The sequence below is a fragment of the Saccopteryx leptura genome, chromosome 2 (assembly GCF_036850995.1).
Source record: "Saccopteryx leptura isolate mSacLep1 chromosome 2, mSacLep1_pri_phased_curated, whole genome shotgun sequence".
Lineage (NCBI taxonomy): Eukaryota > Metazoa > Chordata > Mammalia > Chiroptera > Emballonuridae > Saccopteryx > Saccopteryx leptura.
Genome location: NC_089504.1, coordinates 313,464,526 through 313,481,932, shown reverse-complemented (window position 1 = coordinate 313,481,932; position 17,407 = coordinate 313,464,526). Strand labels below are relative to the sequence as shown.

The 17,407-nt window shown below is 46.5% G+C and overlaps 1 protein-coding gene across 5 annotated transcripts in view; it reads left to right on the top strand.

Moving 5' to 3' along the window:
- Positions 1–611: 611 nt before the first annotated feature.
- The window catches only part of ATP6V0A4 (ATPase H+ transporting V0 subunit a4), a 60,369-nt gene continuing 43,573 nt past the window's right edge, over positions 612–17,407 (top strand). For 2 of the 5 annotated variants that reach the window (XM_066362816.1, XM_066362815.1), the window contains exon 1: positions 16,335–16,353. The gene's annotated coding sequence lies outside the window, so the exon portion shown is untranslated. Of the gene's footprint in view, positions 692–3,951; positions 4,067–4,252; positions 4,312–7,270; positions 7,355–16,334; positions 16,354–17,407 lie in introns of those variants that run through there. The other 3 variants (XM_066362819.1, XM_066362818.1, XM_066362821.1) reach the window with 3 other exon arrangements.

Here is a 17,407-nt window from a genome sequence, read left to right as displayed (position 1 = left end):
AGAAAAGGCAACTGAACTGGCAGATCTCCCAAGTGGGAAACCATGATGAATTTTGAGCCATCCTCTTCTCTTCATGATGAAATTTTGTCTTCCTCCATCTCTTGTCGGTCAGTCTGGGACGTGGCCAGTGGCAACAGGAATGAAAGGGGGAGAAGAGAAACAGACAAGACCAAGTTCTGTGGAGGTGGAGAAGGGGGACCCTGCTGGTTCCGCACTGGGGGGGTCCTGGTGGCCGTGTGTCGAGGGGGTGATGGTAGGATGAGATGGAGACTGCAGGACAGTGCAGCTGTCAGAGCCACGGAGGGGCTCTTCCTCTCAGCACGTGATCTAGAGGACAGAAAGTTCTAGAACAACAGTGAGGGCCCGAATGGTGTCGAATGGCACCAGCGTGCATGAGAGCCATCAATGGAGAGGGTCCGTGGCCAGGAGAGAGTGGGGATGGCCATAGCAAGGGAGGATGCTGGTTCCCGCACGAGAGGGACCTCAGTGCTGATGACATGAACTCTTGTACATTACTGTTGATGAACTGCATCTAACTGTGTGCATGGGAAGTTGAGTATACACTCCCCTCTCTTTTATTGGCAACCTCAAACCATTTTCTTTCTGTCTCTGGCACTTTCCCTGTTAATGCACATCAGGAAGGATTGTGGATGGTGAGCTTAGTGCCTGGCCACTGGTGGAGAGTTGCTAGGTAAGTGGATGGTAAAATCAATTGTTTGAATGAAGGTGATCTGGTTAGAATTCATTTCAGAAAAGTTAGATGCTCCTTTTAGACGATCAGGTTGTTACTTTTGCAGTTAGATTATTATTTTTGGATTACATTCCTCACAGGCATTTGGCTTGCTCTCCGTGTACCCCCTTTCATTTTTTAAATTATGCTGATCTCCTGTAAATTGATCTTGTACAGCTGGGTGTGTTGTGCACAGTATTGTCCTAATCCTGGGTCCAGGGACATGAAGACAAAGGAGGTCTTTTGTTTAAAGGAATGTCCAGTTTGAAGGGGTGTAAGCGGAATGCTTACTTCTTCAATCCACAAGTGCCATATCATAGAAAGTCCTTGGGGCACAAAAATGCCTTGCTAGAGCCCTGGCCAGTTAGCTCAGTCAGTTAGAACATCATCCAGAAACAGCAAGGTTGCAAGTTCGATCCCCAGTCAGGGCATATACAGGAAACGACCAATGAATGTCTGCCCCCAGCCACCTCCATTCTTCTGTCTATCTCTCTAAAACCAATCTACCAATCAATAAATTTAAAAATCTATTTTAGAAAGTGCCTCGCTGGAGACATGCATGAATCTGTGTGGTGGCTGCAACTGGCATTGTGCCCAAGTTCCTTGTTCATCTCTGTCCTGCCTTGAAACCGTTGAGTTCTCCCATGCTCAGACCTGATTTTATTGCTTCCTCTTGTTATGGGTTGAACTGTGTGTCTCCCCTTCCCCCAAAATTATACACTGAAGTCCCAACCTCAGGACTTCAGTAAATGGGACCTTATTGGATCCCAGTATGAGTGGTGGCCTTATAAAAAGGGGAGATTTGGACACAGATACACACATGTGAATGTGAACGTACAGGTTGGTTGATGCTGCTATATAACCTTGGGCGTTCCAGAGATGGTCAGCCGACTACCAGGAGCTTAGGGAGAAGCCTGGGACAGAGTCACCTTCATAGCCCTTGGGAGGAACTAACCCTCCTGACACCTTGATCTCAGCCTTCCAGCCTTCAAAAATGTTAAATGATAAATTCTGTTGTTCACCCAGTTTGGCCCTGGCAGAGTAGCTCAGTTGGTTAGAGTGTCATTCTGATACACCAAGGTTGTGGGTTCAATTTCCAGTCAGGGCACTTGTAAGAACCAACCAATGAATGCATGAATAAGTGGAACAACAAATCGATGTTTCTCTCTCTCTCTCTTTTCCTTCCCCTTTCCTCCCCCTTCTTGTTCTCTCTAAAATGAATAAAAAAGAATAAAATCGAAGTTTCTTACTGGCCCATCAGGACCTCACATGACTTGGCCCCACCTGCTCTGACTCACCATATATTCCCTCCCCCCTATGCCCCAGCCTCATTGGCCTCCTCCCTGTTTCTTGAACAAGTTGGCTTTTAAACAAGGACTCTGGTGTCAGATGAACTGCTGTGAGTGACCTTGTGACCTTGGGCAAGTCACTTAACCTCTTTGTGCCTCTATGTCCTCATGTGTAACATGAGAACACCACCAGCCTCATGCGATTGAGAAGATTAAACAGGTTAATAAGTGTAAAGTACTTACATGTATTCTCAAGTCACGAGAACAATGTCCGGCACATGAGAAACACTTATTAGATACATGAACTAAATAAAGCGAGGATGTCACTTCCCGGCTTTTGCTTTGCTGTTCCTGCTGCCTGGAATACCCTTCTGGTAGCTTCTTTTTTTTTTTTTTTACAAGACTGACCCATTTTAACTCTCTGAGCCTCAGTTGAAATGTGACCTCTGAGAGTCACATTATCTAAAGTAGATAATGACCCCTTATCTAAAGTAGCTACTGTATCTCTAAAGCTTATCTTCTATGATCACACTTTCCATGACCTTCCATATCTGGCTGATTCCTTGTTTACTGTTGTCTCCTTCCATGTGGCCATAAGCTTCCTGAGGGAAGGGCCTTCTCTTTCATTTACTGCTCTGTCCTCAGAACCCAGGACACAGTGGCACGTAGACACTCAGTGAGCATTGAACAGATGAAAGAATAAGAATTCAGGTTGTTGACCATTCCACACTGACTGCAAACACACTGCTGCAGTAGGCATTATCGGAATTAAATTTTGGTTTATATCTTTAACATTTTCTTTTCTTTTTTTTTTTTTTTTGAATGAACTTCCTCAGGTGGGATTGTTGGGTCAGAGGACATGCAAATTGCCTTTCAGAGAGATTGTGGTCATTTACTGTCCATCCAGAGTCCCAGGAGTGTGCTGGCCTTTTGTACCTTCGATGTGGGGCTTTAGGAGAGAAAAAAGCAAACTTTAAATATCCTCTCTTGCCTGACCTGTGGTGGCGCAGTGGATAAAGCATCGACCTGGAATGGTGAGGTCGCCGGTTCGAAACCTGCACTTGTCTGGTCAAGGCACATATGGGAGTTGATGCTTCCTGCTCCTCCCCCCTTTCTCTCTCTCTCTCTCCTCTCTAAAATGAATAATGTAAAGCCAGAAACCAGGGCCAGGGCCACCATCAGAGCAGCCCAGCCCATGCAGGTTCGCATTGGATTCGGACAGTTGGTAAAGAAACAACGGAGCCACAGACTGGTGGGCCATTGTCTTTAATCCTAGCTTGCACCCGGCGGGCAAGTAAAAATACACACTGGGCTCCAAAACCCACTCACATTCAGGGCTCACAAAGCTACTGACTTATCCGAGTTTCCTAGAATCAAAGGTTTCTAGCTCACCAGCCTTATTCTCCTCAGTTCCCCATGTCCTTCCTTATCCCAGATACAAACTGCACAAACTGGCCTCTCACTCAACACTCCGCCATCTTGGCTGCTTCTCCTGGCCACATGGCCTCTTTCTGCTCTCTGCTCTGCTCCCTCTGCTCTCTCATACTAATCATCCCAGGAACCAAGAGCGGAAGCTCCCGCTCCGTCCCCATTTTATAGTGTAGAAATCCAAACCCTTAATCCAATATACAAAATAGGGAAGTCTCTAATACAAAGTCACTTCTCTGAGGCATGATTGGATTGTACCACCCCACATCAAAAAGGGTGGGAAAGGCTTAATCCCAAAACCAAGCCCCAGGCTACAATGATCCTGCCTGCCCCCAACACACATTAATATCACCTGGGCAATGGCCTCCTCGTGTTATCTTTAACAAAGTGAGCATAATACATTTTATCCGCCCAACAAATAAATAAATAAAAAAAAGATTAAAATATCCTCTCTTATGCTTCCATGGTCTAAACAAATACTTAACATCTTCTTGTCTCTTGCAGAGAAGGACCCTGAGGCTCGGAGGTTAAGGGGGTTCCTTGGGGTCACATGTGGTAAATGGAGGAGCTGGGACCCTGACTCAGGCTGTGCGGCTGCTCCCCGCTCTTGCCCATCCAGGTGATCTTTTTTCTCTGTGTTCCTCAGTGATCCCTGGGCACCCAGACAGCAATCAGCTGGGATGAGGAGCAGAGAAGGGTGGGAAGGGGGAGGGGCAAGAGAGGGCGGCACTAATTGGGGTGAGGGCTCCTCCTGCCTCCTGAGCTTGTCTGACCTCGTGCCTTTGTCTCCTCCTGCCATTTCCAGTTTGGATCTTCCTGCTCCACTTGGCGGACCCTGAATTCAGTCTTGGGAACTTTGCCCAGGGGAGTCTGAGCTGCTGCGTGGGTCTGCCCTGCGGGGATGGGAGGGCACAGACAAGCTCTGCTCCTTGAGAAATCCAAGCAGCATCTTTTGTGCTGGGATCAGAGGCCCCACGTTCAAAATCCTGCATCTTCGGAGCCAATGGCTCCCCAGATGCCTGTACCATGCCCTTCCCTGCTGCCTCCAGGCTCAAGCCTGAATTCTCACCCTGTGTTCTCAAAGCAACGGTCCATATTGATAACACCCGAGAATCCTCAGGGACTTCCTGAAAAGGCAAATCTCAGACAGAGCTGGGAAATGGGAACGCTGACGCTGACGGGATATTCAGTATTAAGAATTTACTGTGGAATTTTAGGTGGGACCCATGGTATCTTGTGGATAGCTGACCCTTGAACAATATGGGTTTTGAACTACCTGGGACTGTTTATGTGCAGATCCTCCCCCCCCCCCCCCCAGTACTATATGTAAGGTATTTTTCCCGCCGAGGAAGAAGGAAGGGCATAGCCATGAAGTGTGGAATAATAAAAGCTTTATTTAGTACAGAGCACTTCCCAGATGATATACCCTGGTCTGGGGGACATGGGCCAGGGAAGTCACGCAGATGAAACCGCGTGTGGGATATTTAAAGGGTCCCGTATAGGGTGGTGGAGCTAATATGACGTGGCAAAATCTCACTGGCTGACAGTCACTCTTTTCCAAGGAACTCCTGGTAAGTTTCTTTTGGCGCGCATGAGTGTGGGTGGTTCTAGCCAAAGTTCCCGGGTCTGGTTTCTCACGTGACCTTTCCCCATTGCTGACCGACCTTACATTCCGACCTTTTGTGTTAACTAGGGGTGCTATTATTCATCTGGCTACTTCCTGCTAATTAGGGGCATCATGGGGAGGGGCAGATTGGAAGGTAGTGGTTTTGAGGGGAGTCGCGAGGAACATCTGTTCCAACTGCCAGCGGTCCTGCATGGGGGCAAGCTTGAGAGACATGGTTAGAAATAAAGGTCGCATTGATTATGGGGGAGCCCTTGGTAGTGAGGAAAATGTTGTCAGCTGGATAGTGGCTTCGAGACTTTGTAGAGTGTTCCAACATAGGAGGGGTACAGGGCATGATGGCATAACTAAGAAGGAGTGCGAAAAGGGGATTCCGTCCAAATTGCATGTCAGAGGTGGTGTGTGAAGCAGAAAAGAATGGGTCCCATCCATTCCCATAACTGAGACCTGTGAGGGAACTAGAGGTCCAGAGTGTGATGGCAAAATAGAGAAGGCAGCTCCCATGTCCATAAGAAATGAGATGGACTTACCTGCTATTTGCAGCATTACCCTGGGTTTGGTGAGGGTGATGGGGGGGGGGGTCTCCGAGTCCAGGCCATGTCAGTCGTCCATGAGGTCTAGGAGTTCAAGTGGTGGGCCCACCTGGCTGGCCTGCCCTCCCATTTGAGTGAGGGAGCACGAATAACTAGAAGCCCTGAATGTAAGGGATCTCCAACCAGTTCCCATTTTCTTGGCAGTAGTTCCGTAAATCAGTAAGGATGTTAAAATCGAAACTCCCTTCCTGAGGTCACCTGTGGTTACGCAGTGGGTATTGTGTCCTGCCAAAGCGGAGAAGAAGAACAGTTTCTTCTTCTTTAGGGAGGGAGAGATTTCAGATAAGGCACTCCAGGAGTGTTTTTGGAATAGGTTTAGATTCCTGTGCCCCCATGGCCGCCCTCAGTCCTTGGAGTAGTCAGAGATGAGAATTGGCATCCTGCAACCCAAGCTCTGCCACCGGACGGATAAGTAAAGTCAGTGTGCTCGGGATGTCTCCACGGGCACACATGCACTTGGAATGGAAAAGAAGTCCTTGACACAGCTGCAATTTCGGACAGGGATTCTCAGTGGAAAGAATTGAGGGGAGGCTGGAGGCAGGGGACTTACCGCACCATGTGCCGAAGTGGGTGGAAAGTTGGAGATCCTGGTTCTTTCTCAGAGGGGAAGGGGAGAGGAGTGGTCCTTGCCGACTTCTAACTCCTTCCGGGTTTTGGCATTTTTCCCTGCCAAGGAAGAAGGAAGGGTGTAGCCATGAAGTGTGGAATAATAAAAGCTTTATTTAGTACAGAGCACTTCCCAGACGATATTCCCTGGTCTGGGGGACACAGGCCAGGGAAGTCATGCGGATGAAACAGCGTGTGGGATATTTAAAGGGTCCCGTATAGGGTGGTCGAGCTAATATGACGTGGCGAAATCTCACTGGCTGGCAGACAGTCGCTCTTTTCCAAGGGACTCCTGGGAAGTTTCTTTTGGTGCACATGAGTGTGGGCAGTTTTAGCCAAAGTTCCCGGGTCTGGTTTCTCACGTGACCTTTCCCCATTGCTGACCGACCTTATACTATAAATGTATTTTCTCTCTGTTATGATTTTCTGAATAACCTTTTATTTCCCATTTAATCAAAAGTATTTTTATTTTTTTTAACATTTAATAGTATTTCAGTTATAATAGTATGTTAGTTTCAGGTGTACATACAGTGGTTAGACAAAACATTTTCTTTTCTCTAGCTTATTTTATTGTAAGAATATAGGGTATATGATATATATAACATACAAAATAAATGATATTTGACTGTTTATGTTATTGGTAAGGCTTCAGGCCAACAGTAGGCTATTAGTAGTAAAGTTTGGGGGGAGTCAAAAGTTATATGCAGATTGTCAATTCTGGGGGTGGGGTAGAAGAGTGAAGGAGAGTGGGAGAAGAGTCAACAACCCAACCACTGAGTGGTTCAAGAGACAACTATGGGTGTGTACACATATATATATATGAAATCATCCTTATATTTTAGAGATAATTACTAGCATATTTTGAAAGACATAACATGTATGGGATTCGCTTCAGAATAATTTAGGGTAGAAGACTAGAGATGATATAAAATTGAATAATTGTTGATGCTCAGTGGTCTCTACATGGGGGTTCCTTATACTGTTCCCTGTACTTTTGCAGATGTTTCCATTTTTCCATAATTAAAAGGAAAACTAAAAACAGCAAGCACCCCTCAGCCTGGAATACGTTTTACAGTTACCCCAGGTGGGTGCATGTTGGGGAGCTGTCCACCCCAGCTGGGGAAACTGCTCTGCCAAGCTGGTTAGCGTGAACCCAGCGGAGCCATCCCTGGGCAGAGAGAGACACTTCTGTTTTGTTTTTGTTTGTTTTTTATAGGGACAGAGAGAGTCAGAGAGAGGGATAGGTAGGGACAGACAGACAGGAAAGGAGAGAGATGAGAAACATCAATCATCAGTTTTTCATTGTGGCAATTTAGTTGTTCATTGATTGTTTTCTTATATGTGCCTTGACCATGGGGCTACAGCAGACCGAGTAACCCCTTGCTCAAGCCAGTGACCTTGAGTCCAAGCTGGTGAGCTTTTTGCTTAAACCAGATGAGCCCGTGCTCAAGCTGGCGACCTCAGGGTCTCAAACCTGGGTCCTCCGCATCCCAACCTGACGCTCTATCCACTGTGCCACTGCCTGGTCAGGCTACCCAAGACTGTTTTTTAATGTTATTTTATTGTTACCATATGTTGGTGTTGGGCAGATAAAATATATTATGCTCACTTTGTTTTTGTTTTTTTTTTATTTTTTTATTTTTCTGAAGCTGGAAACGGGGAGAGACAGTCAGACAGACTCCCGCATGCACCCGACCGGGATCCACCCGGCACGCCCACCAGGGGCGACGCTCTGCCCACCAGGGGGCGATGCTCTGCCCCTCCGGGGCGTCGCTCAGCCGCAACCAGAGCCACTCTAGCGCCTGGGGCAGAGGCCAAGGAGCCATCCCCAGCGCCCGGGCCATCTTTGCTCCAGTGGAGCCTTGGCTGCGGGAGGAGAAGAGAGAGACAGAGAGGAAGGAGGGGGGGGGGTGGAGAAGCAGATGGGCGCTTCTCCTGTGTGCCCTGGCCGGGAATCGAACTCCGGTCCCCTGCACGCCAGGCCGACGCTCTACCGCTGAGCCAACCGGCCAGGGCCTATGCTCACTTTGTTAAAGATGGCACTGCCCATGTGGAAGCCCGTCGCCCAGGTGATATTAATGTGTGTTGGGGGCGGGCTGTGGGCAGGCAGGATCCTTGTAGCCTGGGGCTTGGTTTTAGGACTAAGCCTTTCCCACCCTTTTTGATATGGGGTGGTACAATCCCATCATGCCCCAGATAAGTGACTTTGTATTAGAGACTTCCCTATTTTGTATATTGGATTAAAGGTTTTGAATCTACACTATAAAATGTCAGCAGAACGAGAGCTTGCTCTCTCTCTCTTGGTTCCTAAGATTAACATTAGAGAGGAGAGCAGAGAAAGGCCATGTGGAGGAGGCCAGGAGAAGCAGCCAAGATGGTGGAGTGCTGAGTGAGAAGCCAGTTAGTGCAGAGTTTGTGCAGGGAGAAGGAAGGAGATGGGGAACAGAGGTAAATAAGTCTGGTGAGCTAGAAACCTTTGATTCTAGGAGAACTTGGATAAGTCAGTAGCTTTGTGAGCGCTGAATGTGAGTGGGTTTTGGAGCCCAGTGTGTGTTTTTATTTGCCCCCTGGGTGCAAGCTAGTAAAGATAATGGCCCAACAGTTTGTGGCTCTGTTGTTTCATTACCATCTGTCCGAATCCAATGCGAACCTGCATGGGCCAGGTGGCTGTGATGGTGGCCATGTATACTGGTTTTACAGTTGGTCAATTAAATTTGTAAATTGATATATATGTTTGCTTGCTTATACTTTTCATTGTGTGTGGGGGACAGGCTGTAAGCACGCCAGGTTGTTATAGCCTGAGGCTTAGTTTTAAGACTAAGCTTTTCGTACAAGGGGACAAACTGTAGTCGAGTTTCATTCTTTTGCATGTGGCTTTTCAGTTTTTCCAGCACCATTTGTTGAAGAGGCTTTCTTTCTCCATTGTGTGTTGTTGGCCCCTTTATCGAAAATTATTTGACCATATATATGTGGTTTTATTTCTGGACTTTCTATTCTGTTCCATTGGTCTGAGTGTCTATTTTTCTGCCAATACCATGCTGTTTTGATTGTCGTGGCCCTATAATATAGTTTGAAGTCAAGTATTGTAATGCCCCCAGCTTCATTCTTTTTCCTTAGGATTGCTTTGGCTATTTGGGGATTTTTATAGTTCCATATAAATCTGATGATTTTTTGTTTCATTTCTTTAAAAAATATCATTGGAATTTTGATGGGAATTGCATTAAATTTGTATATTGCTTTGGGTAATATGGCCATTTTGATTATATTTATTCTTCCTACCCAAGAACAAGGAATATTTTTTTATTTCATTGTATCTTTTTCGATTTCCCTTAACAATGCTTTGTAGTTTTCGTTATATAGGTCCTTTACATTCTTTGTTATGTTTATTCCTAGGTATTTTATTTTTTTTGTTGCAATTGTGAAGGGGATTATTTTTTGAGTTTGTTTTCTAATGTTTCATTGTTGGCATATAGAAAGGCTATGGACTTTTTGTATATTAATTTTGTATCCTGGCCTGACCTGTGGTGGCGCAGTGGATAAAGCGTCGACCTGGAAATGCTGAGGTCGCCGGTTCGAAACCCTGGGCTTGCCTGGTCAAGGCACATATGGGAGTTGATGCTTTCTGCTCCCCCCCCTTCTCTCTCTCTGTCTCTCTCTCCTCTCCCTCTCTCTCTCCTTCCAAAAAAATGAATAAATTAAAAATAATAATAAAATAAATTAAAAAAAATTTTGTATCCTGTGACCTTACTGTATTGGTTTATTGTTTCTAGTAGTCTTTTTGTGGATTCTTTGGGGTTTTCGATGTATAGGATCATATCATCTGCAAAAAGTGATACCTTTACTTCTTCTTTTCCGATATGGATGCCTTTTATTTCTTTATCTTGTCTGATTGCTCTGGCTAGAACTTCTAGCACCACGTTAATATAAGACCTAAATATAAGACCTGAAACAATAAAGTACATAGAAGAAAACATAGGTACTAAACTCATGGACCTTGCTTTTAAAGAGCATTTTATGAATTTGACTCCAAAGGCAAGAGAAGTGAAGGCAAAAGATAAATGAATGGGACTACATCAGACTAAGAAGTTTTTGCTCAGCAAGAGAAACTGACAACAAAATAAACAGACAGCCAACTAAATGGGAAATGATATTTTCAAACAACAGCTCAGATAAGGGCCTAATACCCAAAATATACAAAGAACTCATAAAACTTAACAACAAACAAACAAACAATCCAATAAAAAACTGGGAAGAGGACATGAACAGACACTTCTCCCAGGAAGAAATACAAATGGCCAACAGATATATGAAAAGATGCTCATCTTCATTAGTTATTAGAGAAATGCAAATCAAAACTACAATGAGATACCACCTCACACCTGTTAGATTAGCTATTATCAACAGGATAGGTAATAGCAAGTGTTGGAGAGGCTATGGAGAAAAAAGGAACCCTCATTCACTGTTGGTGGGCATGTGAAGTAGTACAACCATTATGGAAGAAAGTATGGTGGTTCCTCAAAAATCTGAAAATAGAACTACCTTATGACCCAGCAATCCCTCTACTGGGTATATACCCCCAAAACTCAGAAACATTGATACGTAAAGACACATGTAGCCCCATGTTCATTGCAGCATTGTTCACAGTGGCCAAGGCATGGAAACAACCAAAAAGCCCTTTAATAGATGACTGGATAAAGAAGATGTGGCACATATACACTATGGAATACTACTCAGCCATAAGAAATGATGACATCGGATCATTTACAACAAAATGGTGGGATCTTGATAACATTGTACGAAGTGAAATAAGTAAATCAGAAAAAAAAAAGAACTGCATTATTCCATACGTAGGTGGGACATAAAAACAAGACTAAGAGACATGGACTCAAGAGTGTGATGGTTATGGGGGGAGGGGGTGGGAAGGGGGAAGAGAGGGAGAGAGGGAGAGGGGAAGGAGGAGGGGGAGGGGCACAAAGAAAACTAGATAGAAGGTGACGGATGACAATCTGACTTTGGGTGATGAGTATGCAACATAATTGAATGACAAGATAACCTGGACATGTTTTCTTTGAACATATGTACCCTGATTTATTGATGTCACCCCATTAAAATTAACAAAAATTTATTTTAAAAAACTGCAAAAAAATAGTAATAACATTAAAAAAAAAAGACTAAGCTTTTCCCCACACCTTTGACTGTTGCATGATGTGGGTGGTGCACTCTTTTTTTTTTTTCTTAATTTTTTATTTATCCATTTTAGAGAGGAGAGGGAGAGACAGAGAGAGAGAGAGAGAGAGAGAGAGAGAGAGAGAGGAGAGACAGAGAGAGAGAAGGGGGGAGGAGCTGGAAGCATCAACTCCCATATGTGCCTTGACCAGGCAAGCCCAGGGTTTCGAACTGGCAACCTCAGCATTTCCAGGTTGACGCTTTATCCACTGCACCACCACAGGTCAGGCACACTGTAAAGCCAGAAGCCACAGCCAGAGCCACCATCAGAGCAGCCCTGCTCATGCAGGTTCGCATTGGATTCGGACAGTCGGCAAAGAAACAGCGGAGCCAAAAACTGATAGGCCATAGTCTTTAATTCTAGCTTGCACCCGGCGGGCAAGTAAAAACACACACTGGGCTCCAAAACCTAGTCACATTCAGTGCTCACAAAGCCACTGACTTATCCGAGTTTCCTAGAATCAAAGGTTACTAGCTCATCAGACTTATTCACCTCTGTTCCCCATCTCCTTCCTTATCCCAAATACAAACTCTACACAAACTGGCATCTCACTCAGCACTCCACCATCTTGGCTGCTTCTCCTGGCCTCCTCCACGTGGCCTTTCTCTGCTCTCCTCTGCTCTCTCTTCTAATGATAATCTCAGGAACCAAGAGCACCAACTCCCGTTCCGCCCCCACTTTATATTGTAGCTTCACAACCTCTAATCCAATATACAAAGTAGGGAAGTCCCTAATACAAAGTCATTTCTCTGAGGCATGATTGGATTGTACCACCCCACAGCAAAAAGGGTGGGAAAGGCTTAATCCCAAAACCAAGCCTCAGGCTACAACGATTCTCAACACACATTAATATCACCTGGGCGACGGCATCTTAAACAAAGTGAGCATAATACATTTTATCCGCCCAACACACACTCTTATGAGGAATCCCATTATGCCTCAGATAAGTGACTTTGTATCAGAGACTTCCTTGTTTGTATATTGGATTAAAGGTTTTGATCTTATACTATAAAGTGGGGCAGACCAGGATCTTGCTCTCTCTCAGTTCCTGCTATCACCATTGCAGGGGCCTCCCTGATTCTTGCCCTTCATGGGAAAAGCAGGTTTTCTGCTTTTCCCTTGTCTTCTCTTGTGGCTCGCCTGTCTTGGTGAGACACCAATAAACAGAATGGCCCACCATCCTCCGATTCCGCCATTTCTTTATTCTTGGGCAGATAAAATATATTATGCTCACTTTGTTAAAGATGGCGCTGCCCACATGGAAGCCGTCATGGTGATATTAATGTGTGTTGGGGGTGGGCTGTGGGCAGGCAGGATCCTTGTAGCCTGGGGTTTGGTTTTAGGACTAAGCCTTTCCCATCCTTTTTGAGGTGGGGTGGTGCAATCCCATCATGTCTCTGATAAGTGACTTTGTATTAGAGACTTCCCTATTTTGTATATTGGATTAAAGGTTTGGATTTCTACACTATAAAATGGGGGCAGAACAGGAGCTTGCACTCTTAGTTCCTGAGATTAGCATTAGAGAGCAGAGAGCTGAGAAAGGCCATGTGGAAGAGGCCAGGAGAAGCAGTCAAGATGGTGGAGTGTTGAGTGAGAAGCCAGTTTGTGCAGAGTTTGCGCAGGGAGAAGGAAGGAAATGGGGAACAGAGGTGAATAAGTCTGGTGAGCTAGAAACCTTTGATTCTAGGAAACTCGGATAAGTCAGTAGCTTTGTGAGCGCTGAATGTGAGTGGGTTTTGGAGCCCAGTGTGTGTTTTTACTTGCTTGCCAGGTGCAACTAGGATTAAAACCAGGTGCAGTTCTTGGCTCCATTGTTTCATTACCATCTGTCCGAATCTAATGCGAACCTGCATGGGCCAGGTGGCTGTAATGGTGGCCGTGGCTACTGGCTTTACATTTACTGTCTGCCCGAATCCAATGGGAAACTGCATGTGAATGGCCACGATGCCAGCTCCTGGCCATACAACTGGCGTAGTTTGTGGCAGGATTCGGCGATCGGTATGGGGCCGCCACTCTTGAGGGGTGGGGTAGAGACTGGTTGCTGTTCTGGCTCCCCATGGCTTTCCTTTTAGGGGCTGTGGGCTGGGTGTTCTTTACTCAAGAGGAAACCAGGAGTTCTGTGCAAGAAGCCGCCCAAAGTCGAAAGCTTCAGTATGAATTGCAAATTGAATGGCAGAAAAGGCTGGAATTGGAGTGAGTACTGGAAAAGGAATTAGGGGTTCGCGAGTTTCAGTTTGCCCTGGAAGCTGAACTTTTGCATCTGCAGTTGTTGAAGAAACAACTGCAGATTCAGGAGCTTGAGTCTCAGCTTTTGGCCAAAAGCCAGCAGCCACAGGAGCCTAAATGATCGCCAAAGGAGCAGCAGCATCTGTGCCAGTGGATTGGCTTTGAGTCAGTGGAGCAGGCGCTTGCGACTCCTCTTCTGAGCATGAGAAGGCTCAGGCTGAAGCTGCCATATGCACACTGAGAGCCCGACCAGTGGTCACTAGAAAACCCAGCAGTGAAGAGTCCCTCAGGGGCAGCCACAGCCTCTTGCCCAGGTAATGGAAGACTCTGTGGTCCAGCCCTATACCCAGGCAGAGCTGATGGAGTTGGGGGCACAATTTAGGCAGAAACCTACTGAATCACTGGTAGCCTGGTTACTACGATTATGGGACATAGGGGTGAATGGCATCATGCTCTCCAGAACAGAGAGGGAGAAATTGGCTGCCATTACCACACTATCCTCCTTGAGGCAGCGTCTTCAGAACTGCCATGGCAACCCAGGAGACCATACCCTATTAGAATGGGTGATGGCCACCATTCGTATAGTCTGGCAGAATGCTGGAGAATTGCCGGGGGCAATGAGTCGGTGGGAGTGCTACAGTGAGTTAGTAAAGGTCCTTCGGGAACTAGGTATGAAGAATGCTGTTTTCAACCCTGGGTCCCATGGGCCAGATGAGGAAGTGTTTATGGCAAAAACGAGGGAATTTATCCTTGCTAGTGCTCTGTCAGCCCTTTTGGGTCACTTGTGGCTATCTTGGGCCCTATGTGGGGCAGCCCATCAATGCAGTTACACAGATGGAAGCAGATTTGGGATAGCTGGAAGCCGCTTGGGATCATAAAGCAGTGAGGGCTGCTGCCTATGTTCCCCCCCCCCCCCCCCGACTAACAAGGGAAACAGGCTTGTAAAGGTTACCTGAACACAGATGTGGGTAGATTTGATTGCAGCTGGAGCAGATAAGGGGAAATTGGATGGCCAGTCTAATAAAATTCTTTTGGAGCTTTGGCAGCAGCTTAAACCAGAACAGAAGTACCAGCCACTGAGACGAAAGTCCCCAGCAGCTACCAATAAAACGTTTGGTGAGCTTGACCGGGCGGTGGCACAGTGGATAGAGCATCGAACTGGGATGCGGAAGACCCAGGTTCGAGACCCCGAGGCCACCAGCTTGAGTGCGGGCTCATCTGGTTTGAGAAAAAAGCCCACCAGCGTGAACCCAAGGTCGCTGGCTCCAGCAAGGGGTTACTCAGGTCTGCTGAAGGCCCACGGTCAAGGCACATATGAGAAAGCAATCAATGAACAACTAAGGTGTTGCAACGTGCAATGAAAAACTAATGATTGATGCTTCTCATCTCTCTCCGTTCCTGTCTGTCTGTCCCTGTCTATCCCTCTCTCTGACTCACTCTCTGTCTCTGTAAAAAATAAAATTAAATTAAATTAAAAAAACAAACAAAAAAACGTTTGGTGCGCGGGCAGCTCGGTTACAAGATTAAATGATGGAGACAACTGAGGGAGAGGAGAACTCCCAAGACCCATTGTACCAGTTTGAATAGGAAAAGGGCCAAGGGACCCGTCTAACAGGGATGGGCGGGGACTGGAGGCCACACGTGGAACTGGCTATCCCTGATCCCTTTCCAATGTACAACGGGTGTTGGCCTTGGTGGATACAGGTGCAGAATGTTCCCTCCTCTATGGGAACCTAGAGTGGTTTGCTGGGACCCCAGTGGCCATTGACGGTTATGAGGGCCAATCTGTTCAAGTGAAGCCAATAACTATTCCATTGGGGATAGGAAGACTGCCTCCTAAGCCATGTAAGGTGTATGTATCTCCTATTCCTGAATATATAAATATTTTGGGGGTAAATGTCTTGCAAGGACTGTGGTTGGAAACTACAGCCAGGGAGTTCCGGCTGCGGATCAGGGTTGTGAAGGCAGTGTTGTGGGGACACACATCACATTCCCCTTTGCAATTACCCATCCCTCGGTGTGTGACTAACACCAAGCAGTACCGCCTGCCTGGTGGTTATGAAGAAGTCACAGGGACAATCCTCGAACTAGAAAAGGTGGGGATCATCCAGCCAGCACACAGTCCTTACAACTCCCCGCTATGGCCTGTGCGCAAACCAGATGGAACCTGGAGAATGACAGTAGATTACAGAGAACTTAATAAAGTTGTTCCTCCTTTGCACGCTGCTGTTCCCTCGATAGCTAACATGATGGATTGGCAAGCCATGAATTGGGGAGACTTGGCCAATGCCTTTTTCTCTATTGATATAGCTGTAGAGAGTCAAGACCAATTTGCCTTCAGTTGGGAAGGGAGACAGTAGACTTTTACAGTGTTACCCCAGGGCTATTTGCATAGCCCCACCTTATGCTATGGGCTGGTGGCTGCTGACCTGGCTAAATGGAAACAGCCAGAGGCAGTTCGCATATATCATTATATTGATGACATTATGCTAACTAGTGATTCTCTTCCAGAATTGGAGCAAGCAGTCCCTACCCTACTATCCCATTTGAAAACATGTGGCTGGGCAGTCAACGAGAACAACTACAAGAACCTGGGTTATCTGTTAAATTCTTGGGAATTGTCTGGTCGGGTAAGACAAATTATCCCTGACACAGTTATAGATAAGATCCAAGCATACTCCGTGCCCACTACGGTAAAACAGTTACAGGAATTTTTAGGTTTGCTGGGGTATTGGAGAGCATATATACCCCATTTGGCTCAGTTACTATGTCTTTTGTACAACTTTATTCTGAAGGGTGTTTGTTGGGATTGCACTGAGCAGGCACAAGGATCATTTGCAGCAGCTAAGAGAGTTGTCAAGGTGGCACAGGCCTTAAATGTATTTGATTCTGCCAGGCCCTGTGAGCTGGATGTTCATGTAACCTCGGAGGGGTTTGGATGGGGCTTGTGGCGACGTACAGAGCACTTACGGCAACCTCTTGGGTTTTGGTCCCAATTGTGGAAAGGTGCTGAAGTTCGTTACTCATTAGTGGAGAAGCAGCTGGCAGCTGTGTATGCTGCCCTCCTGGCCACTGAGAGTATTATGATCACAGCACCCATTAAAGTCAAGACAACATACCCTATTGCAGGATGGGTGAGAGATTGGGCAACTAAACCACGCAGTGGTATGGCCCAAATGTCCACCCTGGCCAAGTGGGGTGCCTATCTGCAACAACGCTGTGCTCTTAGCACCAGCCCGTTGAGGGCAGAGCTGCAGGAAGTCTTGGGTCCAGTCATCTATGCGACCTTAGAGTCAGGTGCAGCTGGGGCTCAGGAGGCAGAACCTGAAGTCAGTCCCTACCAGGAGGGGCGGGTGCCCATCCCCGAGGATGCCTGGTATACTGATGGTTCCAGCAGGGGCCAACCTGCCAAATGGACAGCTATAGCCTTCCATCCGGCCACTGTGACTATTTGGACAGACACAAGTACAGGCCAGAGCAGCCAATGGGCAGAATTAAGAGCTGTTTGGCTAGTTGCCCATAATGAACCTTTTGTACTGACATCTGAACTGTCTATCGTGGACTGACCCTTTGGATTGCTCCTTGGCACACTAACCAGTGGATGGTAATGCATTGTCCTCTATGGGGTCAGGCCATGTGGCAGACTTATGGGAAATAGGACACCAGAAGCAGGTGGCAGTATAT